The following is a 13,687-nucleotide window of genomic DNA, read 5'->3' on the forward strand; positions in this document are numbered from 1 at the left end:
ATGTCACGTAAAAATAATGGGAAAATAATAATAAAAAAATGTTGGGTTCTTGAACCAGAGTTCGAGGTACCTTTATTTTATAATAGGATTACAAGTGTGCGATTTGACCGTTACCGAAAGACTGAAAGACTCGATCAAGACACAGCCCTTCTAGATGTTCGTTTATCTTATGCCTATGTGCCGAATTCATATTCCTTTGTTTTGGGAGTCGGTGTCGTGTGCAAGGCTGTTCAGGTTTCCTGAGTCTGTTGGAGATATTTGTTGACGTTACATGTACGTCAAGACTGTGTAAGTGTCACGAGGCAAAACAATAATATGAGTCGCTCTCGATTTGCATCGTTCTCTAACTCATGCGCCGCTACATACTTATATAGCTATTATTTCTTACAACCTAGCGTATGCAGTTGTGTATGGGGCCTTAAGTTCACTGTTTATAGATACTGCTAGGAATTAATCGAACGAATTCAACGCAGTCGCGTTTACAGAGTTCCGTATTATCGGAAATGCCGAATTCGCGTGGTTTCGCTTTGACGTTCGTCCACGTTGACGATTGTTCAAAGAACAACCGAGAGGCCTCCGCGTCGCAGCTACGAAAGACATCGAAGCCGCGACACCCTTCAGTGACTTCCCTATCTTTTCCTAAAACCAAGGATGACGCAACTCAGGCAATCGTTACAAGCGTTCGAACTTCACATTTTCTTACCATACTATCAACAAAAAATGAAAGCTGGTTTTCAATGAGTCATTATATAATTATATGTCGGAGATGAAAGAACACCGGAGCCTTTGGAATTTTAGATAATCCCGCAACATTCTAACCTAGAGTCTACTATAGCTGTAATTGAACAATTGTAGTTATTCAATCCGATTGTAATTGTTCTAGATTAGTGACGGTGAGCTTTGGCTCGAGGTGACAGTCTGTCGCCCAACGTAGCCGCGGTCAAGGGATAAACGCTTTGCCTAACAAAGGTATGGAGTAATTCTATAGCTCTCCTTAAAAGAAATATTCGTGGCGACACGCGACAGTAAACATTCCAACGGTTTCTGTCCCGTGGCTCGCCACACGCAGACCCTATTCTTCGAGTAAGATGATTGCCAGATGTCGATGCGTCTCCGCAGTACATGTTCGGCTAGCTGGAGGGCCCGTTATAAATCTTAAGGTTTAGTTAACTAAAGTCCTTCAAACAGACAAACAGTCTTTGTCCCAACTACGGGAAGATAGGGGAGACATATTTTTCAACGAGCGGCGTCTCCCACTAGCAACTTTCCCTCGAGGGCGGCTAACATCTTTTTCTAACCACCGATATGGAGATTGACCAATTAGCAGCAACGTCAATTTCCCTTACTTCCTAAACGAAGGCTTTCCTCGACGAATCCGATGATCTCGTGTCCTTAGACACACCCCATTATAGTTTTCCTCTGTGACATCGTCGGGACGGGACGGGCATTCTTTTACGCGCTCCCGTCGACCAAAGAGTAACGTCTTTACGCTCAGCAATTATTTTTACGAGTCAGACTTAGATTCAGCGAGAACGCCCATCTGTCATCCCGTTGGCCGCGGATTCGTTATTGAACCGGAGACCACTGTCACTAGTGTCGCGGACGTCTCACCGCCGTGGTAGATTGTCAAAACCTGTGTTATTCATACCTGTGTCAATAAATCGTATCTTCGTTACACCGCAACGATAGCTACCTTCAATGAAGACTCCTCAAACACCGACAACCCTATCCCCAATGTCATTCCGACATATATATCCACCGAAAATGCGCTCTTGTAGACAAACGCTCGATTCGCGTCATAGCTTTTAAAGCTTGTCGCATCTCAATCCGTTGGAAAAAATTTTTCCTGTAGCATATTTTATTTTTACGAACCAACAAGGTCTTTGTTTATTTCCTTCTTTTTTTTTGCTCCAATTTCCCCATTGTTTTTTCAAGGATAGTATTTCAGAGCCACTAGTCAAGTTTATTGTAACAATAAACTTACGTTTCGGAAACATTTTGTGCTGTGAAACAGAATACACTAAAGTTTGAAGGTCACATCGATTTTCGAAAGTTTATAAATGGAGGTGTATGACAGTATCACCAGCTGTTGCTGTCCAAGTAACTCCAACATCGAAATACTACAACGATTCCAATCGAAAGCGCTAAGAGCCTTAATAGACGCACCTTGGTATGTTACCAACGAAACCATCCATCGCGACCTCAAGATACCTACAGTCAAAGAGGAAATAGCAAAATATAGCGACAGATATAGCAAAAGAGTCAAGAAACACCGAAACCCCCTAATCACTGGACTACTCGATACGACGGACCAGATTCGCAGGCTGAAGAGGCACTACTCGCTAGACCTAAACGTTAGATTCATTTAATTATCCAAATTAAGCATATGCACTTACTTATAATACTTATAAATTATACCTATCTATAATAAGTATTAACTTATTGTAAATAAACAGCCATGTCACTGCGCCACGCCGGAAAAATTACTGAAAATTCTCAACGCGAGAATTGATTGTAATTTCAACAAATAAATAAAAACAAAAAAAAAGCTGTTGCTGTCCCCAAGCGCCAAAATACGTTCTGACTACTATTTTATGTATCTCACAGAAGTATGTCTTCATTCATCATCTCCCATGCCATCCACCAACGTGTTCTTAACATGTTATCTCCTAGTAAAATATTGATGTTGAGTCAGATATCCAACTGAATAATCTTTTCGGTGTCTACTATAAGACATTTAAAACCAAGGCTCGTACACACGTGTGCTTATACGTCAGATGTAATACTTAACACGAAACCTGCTTATATTAATATTAAATTTATGCATAGTAGGATGTTCGACCTTTGTAAAAATGAAATTATAATACATACAGTTTCACCGTGGAAAAGTGAATCTTTCTAGCATGTCCACGCAAATGCAGCGGAGGGGAGGACTGTGCATGCACCAAACAACTTTACGTTCGTAATTTTTCACACAAATGTACAACTGTAGGGAAAAAATTATCTCTGATTTTTCGGATGTTAGGAATCGACAATATCGCATAACGGAATGCTGTGTTCTACGTATTCTATTTTTGTTACGAAAGTGGTACAAACGAAGTCCACGTAAGAATAGTACAACAAAATCGGTTGAGGTTAGGTTATCGTGCAGATATCGCGGCTTTTGCATTGGAAATCACGCAACTGCCAGTCTCGTCGTTCCTTGTAAACGAAAGAAAGGTATTGTAATCGGTCGGAATTAACATAAAACTCGTCGTTTCATGATAATACTGTGCATTCTGAATATGCTATGATTTGGTTTAAAATAATAAATAGTCCATTCTTGCATACTATTGCTCCAGCTTTACTTGTATTTTCGATATTGGTATAAATAGAAAGACAATTAATGTCGTTCGAGTCTATTTTCGGATCATTTATATTACGTTTAATCCATATAGTTATCATATGAGACATAGTATCGTAAAATTTGGAAGAATAAAACGTTCGTACAGGAAGTACATTTTATAAGAACTCCAACAAATCTGCGTGTGCACCTAAAATACAAACTGATAGTGATAGTGATTGTTCATAAGTTTATATACATTATCTAATGTCAATCGAAGGTATCAATTCTTTTTCTCCATAAGAGTACTTTTTCATTTATATGTGTTCAAAAATACATGTGTTCAACCGTGAAGCATATGTCACCTACAACGAAAAAGAGTTTTCCTATACTTAATATTTCCTTTATATACCTATGAAAGTCTATTCTTCGCATAGTATGAAATTATGAATAAATCTGGAATATTGTTCAATCTGAAAAGAAAAATAACTTATTGACATCATTCATTGATACGAGATTCAGAATGTTTGTTTTGTCTTGCAGAAAAAGAAGGCAGCCCTCCCTTTCTTTTAATGTGAAATAGAAAGCGAAAATTTGAAAACAGATTTTTTGGAAATTTACTTGCAAATATCGTTTTCAATATCGTGATTTTCTTCCCAATGGTACTGTACTTTCAAATTTTCCAGTATCCCTCTAAAAACAAAAAGTCGAACCTCGTTATTGTTAACGTAGGCATTACAAGGAAGAGAAGTATTAGAAAGCAGCTCCTTTTTGTTATGGATTTCTTTATAATCATGTAAATAAGAAATTCCGGAAATTTTTTCCTAAAGAATTTAATTCTTGTGCTTTGATTGATAATTATTACACTACATACTAACTTTTCGCATACTGTTCGCGTCTAACAATTTCCTAATAATAACTACTTCAAAATAACATATGTTCTTGCACGAATTCAAAAGTACGTATGATACAATTACAATTGATTCTAAAATAATAATTATTTAAAGATATTAAGATACTAATTAAACGTTTCACTATATTTCAAAATCTGGAACAACAAATTTTTATTTATAAAAAATGAAACTGTGTTTATATATTCTTTGTCATGATGCTATTTCTTATTACCATGTCGACATTTTTTAAAATTCATTTTGTTATCTCTACGCAATATGAAAATTCATATACTGCTTAATATTTTTTACATATTATCCATCCACCGCATGATATCTCCTGAAAAATCAAAATATTAATGTTATATTATTACAATGCTTCTTAAATTTCAATTTTTGACAAATTTGAAATCCAATATATTTTGCACAATTATTATTTATCAAAAAATTCCAAGTTAGTAACTTTCTTTTCAAATGGCAAATAACATATACTTTGACTTACCTGTAAGTTTTTGTTCCTAATCATCATTTCCTCTTATAGAACATCATTATTGTTCTTATAATTACTACCAGTGTCATAGATATTGTAGTGGCTACAACTGAATTAATAGAAAATGATAAATAACTGTGTATAACACTAACACATAATTGTGTATAACAATGACAGATAACTTTTACTTACATATCAGTCGATAAGGGATTACTGTGATATCCTGTTGATGTTTCTTAAGGCACTTGATTAGGTGCGATACGGTATCATTCCTTATGGTATACTGTAGATAAGTATTTTAGAAAATAACAAGAATAAATCTAAATTATTCAGAGGTTCCAGTTTCGGCTTAGACATAAATACAGGACCATTTGCAAAGAAGAAAGGGTGCGTTTCTACAGCCTCGTTATAGTAACCATGAATACCAATCTCTGAATTACTGGTTACTAAACATAAATATCCTATAAAATTTAATATATTTCTTTAATTTTTAATACATACATGAGTTAGTAGTTCTAAATTATGAATCATCCTACCTGTGATATTACACTTTTCCTTATAATATCATCACTCGAGTGAACAACATTAAGATCATGTAAACCATGTCATCCTATCTTACTGTGAAGATACTTAGTTATGTTATCTAACATTATAAAAATATCATCAAATTCAAGTCCTTTTATTCACATCACATGGCCACGACGATCTGGTTCTTCGTTATATAATGTTCTAAAATTTGTCGTATATATAGGATGTACAAACCGTGATATCAAGGTATCAGTTCTTCCTTCCCAAGGGACAGTTTCATTAAAATTCTGATAGAATTAAAAATTAATTATTAATATTCTAACAATCATATATGTTAAATACATTATAGTCAACGATATATACCTGAGCGAATGTAGGGGTGATTCCTTGATAATTATAAATGTCATCAGCCCACATCATTGTGCCACTTCTTTGTACTCCAGCCTCTAGATTAACAGCCTAAACAAACATACGAAATTTTATAGAAGCTGTACAAAATATAGTATATATGCGCAATATTGAAGCGTTCAAGGGGATATAAAGGTAATGTACATCACATACACGTGTACTCTCATGCAACAAAATACAATTAGATTTAATAGTATAAGCTCTTTTATTCATCATAATAGATTGGAAATTTAAGTGTCTTACGAGGGTGAGTAAAAAGTTACCCGCTCTGTCGGTGTAGAATTTATTTTAAGCAATTGTCAAAAAAGACATACATCATTTTTTGACATAATCACTCGATTTCTGTATACACTTTGTCCATTTGCCGAAGGACCTTTATATTTTCTCATTAAAAAATGTTTTGGGCTGAGCTGCGAACCACGAATGCATCGTCGTCTTCACCTTTTCATCAGCTTTTTCGGCATCCATCTCGCACAAACTTTTTAAAATCCAAATCTGTCGTGTACTATTGCATAAGCAGAGCCGTGGCTGATTTGCAAATGATTTGCCACATTATCCACTGTCACTCGTCTATTCCATAGAGCATAAGTTCATGAGCACGTTCAATGTTGTCATCGTGGATGTGGACGGGCGTCCAGCTGTTTTTTCATAACACTTGTGCGATCTTCTTTGAACTTTTGTGCCCATTCAAACACACTTCGTGACAAAACACTTTCTCCATAATGTGCATTAAATCTTTGATAAATATAGGCATCAAACATAACCTCCGACCACAAGAAACGAATCACAGCATCCTGCACTGTTTTCCTGCAAATCACCATTGCAAAGCGCCATTACTCGCGCAACGGTCACAAACGAATTGACGTAACACAAAGAAACCTGCGCAGCAGCACTGAACAGATATTGACGTCATACGAAGAGTGCAGATGGATCAATACGGTCGACAGAAGTTTTAACTATCTGGAGTGCGGATAAATTTTTACTGAGAGTCGTATAGGAATCTATAATCTGTAAGTACACCTTTGGCTGAATGGAAATTTCTCTTACATATAGTCAAAAATGCAGAAACTGTGTATTGAATTGGAAAGTGATAAAAAATAAGTGAAGTTTCGAGGTTGCATGTGATTGCATGAGTACACAGGACGTTTTTAGCGAATAAAAAATAATTTTGAAAGACACGAGACTTATCTTGTATTTTATGCACTCTCTGTGTCCGAATTTCCAGAAGCTCTCTATCTTATGAAGTGTTTTAGATTAGCCGGAAAATTTTGTACGTACATACAAGAAGTATACGATCTAAGTGGAATATTCCATTATTCTCTTGATACAAAAGAAACGAAATTTACAGAACTTCTCAGAAAGTTGGTTTATTATTACCAAATTAATAGAATTAATATACGTTTATCATCTTTACATACCTAAGTTGTGGAGGTTTATCGTGCGTAAAAAATTAGTGTCGTTTCAAAGTTACATTTCGTACATTTTAAGCCTATAATTTGTAACGTACAAAACAATGTAAATTTGAGCTGTTTCTTATCTCCACAATAAGAAAATCCAACTTTACGTTTTTTACACAATGATATTTATGGAACAGTAATATCATATTATTGCATCGCTTGGAGAATGAAGTCAAGGTACGATGTGACCCTAGTGTAAACGCTGGGATACCCAGCTGTGCCGCACTTATAAGCATAAGACACAATACCTATTAAATACGAGGTTAATTCATGTTGTATCAGCAGTGATCCGCCGCGGTCAGCCTGAAAGGATCGTTAAATTTTTAATCAAAGATACTGAAATATATCGATCGAATTGTATTGAAATTATACTTATATACAGTAATAATCTTCTATTGATTTGTGTATTGAAATACTCCAATTTATAACGTACATGTTATATGTATTTTGAGCAAAACTAAGATTAGAGGAAATTAGATTAAATACCATAACGAGGTGTGAGAAGTGGGCAAAACTATTAAATTGTGTTTATCTATTATTTTTAATGTTTAAGACGTCGATTTGATGTTAATTCGAATCGACGTGTCTTCAGATACCGTATAGTTTGTAGTAACTCTGTAACTTAATTACCGTACAAGAATCCTCTCCACCCTGAGCATGTTCGGCGCATATTATACCATCAGTGATATCAGGTGCATTAGGAAATTTGGAATAAGCTATTTTGCATTCGGCGTTCTTAATCACTGGCATTTGTACTTCCATTAATGCATTACGTCGTGGTCGTCCTACGAAGAAAATAAGAAAGATATTTAAGACTGGAACTATTTAATTTTATTATAAAATTGATATCACTTACTATATCTTAATGCTCCCGATCCAGCAACAAGGGGGTTATAGCCGACGAAGTTGCTCTTTCGTAGGGGCTCTTTCGTACAAATGGGATATACGTACCCTGAAAAATAAAAAAATAAATGAAAATGCAGGAAACTAATGACCAAAAGTATGAGAAAGAATTATACACGCTTTATGACACAATATATGTGTACAGTAAGAAATTTCAGGATATGATACTTCAGTAATACTCAATAGCATATATATATATATATATATATATATATATATATATATATATATATATATATATATATATATATATATATATATATATATTTGAGGACTTACTCGAAAATGGCACCTCCTCCACCAATCTAAGAATGGCAATATTATGATTGTGTATGTTTTCTATTCCATCCATATGTGCACAATGTGCTGCGGTCAAAACATGCCTAGCCGATATCAGGGAACCTCCGCACTTCCATAGTGGTTTGTCTGGGTTTCGGGGATTACGAAAACCTAATGCAGCGATTCATGGCCAAGCGCCTAAAATGCAATAGTCATAGTTGTGAATATACATAATTTTTTCTCACATAACGAGTAACAACGATTATTACCTATTCGAAATTCGATCATACAGCAGACGATAAGTACATACGTACAAATACTCTGAAACAGAGATTTGATAAAGACAGAAATTAAATTTTTATTCCAGTGGAATACAAATTATTAAATAATTCTATATAATTTCTATTTGAACTATACTGAACTATAAAGTTCAAACGTGTAATTTCTGCCCTAACAGTTTTTGATCTCTATCCATATTATTACTCCTATATCAATTTTTTATTTCAAGCAAAAAGATACTCTTCCTAACATGAAGTAAAAGAAAGAAATAATTCAAGTTAATAAGTAAAGTTACTACCGATAAAATCATAGCATTATTATTTAGTCTAATTGAAATGTACATTGATGTGCTGTTTAATGCCTTTAAAGTTCATTCTTTGCAGTAAATGGCTTATTATTAATCGGAAAGAAAGACATAAAACGTACCAAGTTCAGCTGGTTTACCATCGACCACCCTGGTATGAGAGACGTTGCTAAAACCTCAGTATGGTGGTCGCAAAGCCTTATACTTATACACAGTTTTTATTAAAATTTCTCTCTTCTCTTTGTTTGGATCGTTCGGACAGCAAACGATCGTAACATTGCCCTGGTATCTGCACACTGATCGTCTATAAAAATCGGTGGCTGTACGGTACTGTATCTGCCATATTTCTTGCAGAGGTTTACATTTTCTGTAGTCAAGGCACCTGCCTTCTTGATTGTCCGGTGTGGTACATTCTGGATCAAACAATTTTAAAACATTTATACAGTTCAAAGATGCGTAAGAAAGCGACACCGATTACTCAACTTTCGAAGTAAAAAGCCGATCGAGTCCACCGGATTGCCCTACAGACACGTATTAATCCGTAAGAGTTAGTCATCATGTTGATAATAATTATCTAAAGAAACTTTTCACGTGAAAATATAAAATTTTAATTGATTAGATATTGTGTTAGCCATACTTAAGAAAGAAAATGAAAATGAATGAAATGAAAGAAAAGGACTACCTTCAACCTCATTTTTTAAATAAACACTTTGTCAGTTTTGCGGTAAATAAGTTCTTAGGAATTCAGGACAGTTTTTAGTGAATCATTTTGTTTCGACCGTTCGCGGAGAGACGCGATCGCGAGATAGCACGTCAACGAGAGTTGTAATTTCCCGTTACGATTAAATAATCGACGCCACGAACTGATCAGTTCAGTAGTTCAATGAAATTCCACAGAATTAACACAAATAAATTAATGTTTATTTCAACAACTTATTAACTAGAAAGATATAAATGGAACAAAAAAAATGTAACTGCGTTTTGGTTGATAAGTAATGCGCGACATACCACCTGTGTTGACGGTTCGACTTCTCGAAAAGTTCTGAACGCCTTTCGATTTTTTTCGTTTTTTCTGGAAGGCGACCCCCACTACGTTCGGATCACGCCACATTCTTTTACGCGAGGTAAAATAACGACCACGAGTCGACGTTTCTGGAAGTCGCCCTGCTTAATGAATCATGCGCTTGCCACTACAATGTTTGTTTGCCGGGCAGACGCGACGGTCCGTCTGCGACATTATAGTGCCGCGATCGATAGTTAAGAATATGACCTATGGTAAGCCGCATGGCGTAACATTCTCCCCCCGTTGAGAGGGTACCGATCAAACTAGCGAGGTGTGGTTGAAGTTCCCATCTTATTTCGTCTCGGTGGCTAGTTGTTCGGGTTTCTCGAGATCGGGTTGAATTGGCAGTGGGACAAGCCTTTTGACGCCCCGATCCAAAATGCTTTTTGCCGTCTGAACTGTAGCTGTCCGGATGACACTGTCACGACCGGCATACTTCAAATCCGACGGACTGACGATAGAGATAAAGCACTCGGCGACAATGTATATCGCTGAAGTGCCTAATGAACCATCAACATCCCAACGGTCCTTCCACCGAAGGTTCTAGAAGAAAGAGCACGTGGCAACGGTCGCGGACGCCTAGCAAATGCATGGACGGTGGGGATGTTGAGGGATGACAAAAGAAAGTAATCGGATCCGATCGAAAGTAAAATCATAAGAGTCAGTCTTAAAAAGTCACGCCCAGAGTTCGGAAGTAGATTGTAAAGTGTATTGATGTTAGAAAAAAAATAAAGTTTTCTTTTTTTTATTTTTTACCTCAAATTCCTTTTTTATTTTGTTATTTTACGTGACAACACCATCGGCGCCTGGATGAACTCGGCCCAGAGGCCAATGCATGGAGGGAACGTTGTCCTCTCTGAGGATGACGATTGTGCCCTTTTGGATGCTGTGTCCACCCTTGCTCCATTTATTGCGGTTGGTTAGCTCGTTCAAATACTCCTTATGCCAGCGGTTCCAAAAATGTTGTTTAAGCTGTTGGATATGCTGCCATTTGGAGAGTCGGTTCGATGGAATGTCTCTGAAATCTCGATCACGTAAGCACATTAATGAATCGCCAATGAGGAAATGTCCGGGAGTGAGGGCTAGGAGATCATTTGGATCGGTGGAGATAGGAGTTAGCGGGCGGGAATTGAGGACTGCTTCTATTTCTATGATAAGAGTATTACGGTGTTAAGCTCATATGTTTCTGTTTCTCCACTCGCGCTGCGCCATAATATCCTTTGATATTTCCGATCCTCTGGTCGTACGAGGAATTGCCGATACATTTTCTCGATCTCGCCAGTGAGTACGTACTGATGAGCGCGGAATCTAATTAATATACAAAATAAATTGTGAATTGATTCGAGAATATAGGATTTCCCCATTTTCATGATTATCGTGATTTTTGTATAAATATATTTTTGAAGATACTAATAATTAGGTACTTATAAATTAGTATTATCAATTATTTTGCATTTATAATTCCGCCTCTAGTATAAGTGTTAATTGAAAACTAACTTTATGTTTCAAAAAGTACTAGCAAAGTCGTTGAGTAACAAGCCACTGATGCTAACACAAATAGCATTGTCGTAATTAAATATTTCTAAATATTCATTTTTCATTTTGAACCTGTAGAAACAATTTATTATATATACTATTAGCTAAGTAATTGCATATTTAATTAAGTCGAAATATAAAACTTAGTTATTTTAATAATTTAAAAAATAAAAAACTGACAAACATTTCAATTTAATTTATGGTTGGAACAAAAGACATTTCATTAATTGAAATATTGCAACGCAGAGTACTTTCCAAAATACGCCGAGAGTATTCCTGATGGTGAAACGAGCGTTGCTTCATCGAACGCAGCTAAAGAAAACAACATCTATGTAGTTGGTGGTACGATGCCTGAAATAGAGGGCGATAAATTGTACAATACCTGTACTATTTGGGGTCCCGATGGAACTTTGATAGCAAAACACCGAAAGGTAAGTAATATATTCCTTTATGGCTTTGAATTTGAAAATATTGGGGCGAAGAAAGTGACTCTATCTAGGAATAATTTAGGAATATACATATGTACATACGTATACTATAACCAATTCTATAATTTACGGTTTATAAAATACGTTATGATACGGGAAACGCCCATTTTTGTTGTAATGTGTTTGTGTTGTATAAATTTTTCAAATACTTAAAATATTATTATACTTATTTTTTCTCCTTTTTAAACATTATTAAATGATAAGATTTTTTAATAAAAGAAAGTGATAAAAACGCTGTCAGTTATTAAATAAAAAATAATTAAAGTTTAGGAGTTGGTAACTTTGATATTAAATTACAAAAGTTGCAGCAATAGAATTAGCGACTACATTTTTATGTTATTAGGTACATCTATTCGACATCGACATTCCTAATAAGATTACTTTTCGAGAGAGTGATTCACTCAGTCCTGGTAACTCCCTAACGACGTTCGATGTGAAGGGCTGCAAAATAGGTATTGGCATTTGCTATGATATTAGATTCGAGGAAATGGCACGCATTTATCGGAACAAAGGTACAGTAACTTAATCGATCAATACTTAACTAGCAAAAAATTAAATATCTTTCTTAAATATATTCTATATAAAATTAATATAATCTGTAACTCTGTATAAACAGAAGCTTAATTTAAAAAAACCAGTATATTTGCTGAAAATGAAACAAATAAAAGAATTAAAAGCACAATAAGAGGACTGTCCTCGCATATTCAGAAATGATGGAATGTGAACCGTGCAACTACGAAGTTAATTGGTATTCGGTAGCTTCATATTTCCTGCTTCTCTGGGTTAGGTTGCCAAATGCTGATATATCCAGCGGCATTCAATATGACCACTGGACCACTGCACTGGTCATTACTTCAGCGTTTCAGAGCGAATGATAATCAATTATACGTTGCCTGCATATCACCGGCTCGTGTTCCTTAAGCAAGTTACGTCGCATGGGGACATACACAGTTGACCAATCCCTGGGGAAAGATTCTTTACGATTTGGAAACTCAAGAGAATATGGCAGTCACCGATATAAAAAAAAAAAAAAAAAAAAAAAAAAAAAAAAAAAAAAAAAAAAAAACTGGCGAACCGTGTGTTACCACAACGAGACACGCGATGCTATTTGTCGCTTTAAATTGTGCCGCAACTCGTTTTTGAGATCTTTGCCAGGGGCGCGTTAAAACATGCTGAAAATATATTTCTGGCTTTTCTGGGGTTTAACTGAAATATGACAAATAACGTTGTAAAACATATGTACTTATGACTTACAGAGTAATTGAGTGTACAAAATATATAGTATACAAAATAGCCAGCGATTTAGGGCTTTAAAAGATCAAAAGGAAAGAAAAGGAAAGAAAAGAAGAAAGATAATATATTGTGGCAGTCTAAGTCGATCTAAGAAAATAGATAAAGGGAGGGAGGGGCAAAGCTAGTTAATCTGGAAAGAATCCAAGCGTCAATTTCAAGCATTTACAGAGAATCAAGCGGGCTGGTTAAAGTCGTGAGTTGAGCAATTATCCCGCGTTAGGTTCAATCAGGTTAGTCCCACGCGAAATTGATCCAACCATGCGAAAACGAGTGTATTCTGATTTCTGTCGCAGATACTTCTGGCTAGTGCAGTACCTACACGGTGGTTGTTGAAATAGCCGCTTCTCATCTATTTTCCCTAGCGCGGACATCATCCTTTGATCCCTTACGACTAACGAAGTTTTCTAAGATGTACGGCAGTTTGAGATTCTACTTGAAAATGATCAT

The 13,687-nt window shown here is 35.7% G+C and overlaps 1 long non-coding RNA gene across 1 annotated transcript; it reads right to left on the minus strand.

The window, feature by feature from the left end:
- Positions 1 to 4,201: 4,201 nt before the first annotated feature.
- LOC126876749 (uncharacterized) lies at positions 4,202 to 6,003 on the minus strand. The gene is made up of 6 exons (XR_007694482.1): positions 5,902 to 6,003; positions 5,594 to 5,689; positions 5,239 to 5,517; positions 4,895 to 5,163; positions 4,715 to 4,811; positions 4,202 to 4,552 (listed from the first exon to the last, which is right to left on the minus strand). It is a non-coding gene; the product is annotated as an uncharacterized LOC126876749 (long non-coding RNA).
- Between the last annotated feature and the right edge of the window lie 7,684 nt (positions 6,004 to 13,687).

This window comes from Bombus huntii, unplaced genomic scaffold (genome assembly GCF_024542735.1).
Source record: "Bombus huntii isolate Logan2020A unplaced genomic scaffold, iyBomHunt1.1 ctg00000092.1, whole genome shotgun sequence".
Taxonomy (NCBI): Eukaryota; Metazoa; Arthropoda; class Insecta; order Hymenoptera; family Apidae; genus Bombus; species Bombus huntii.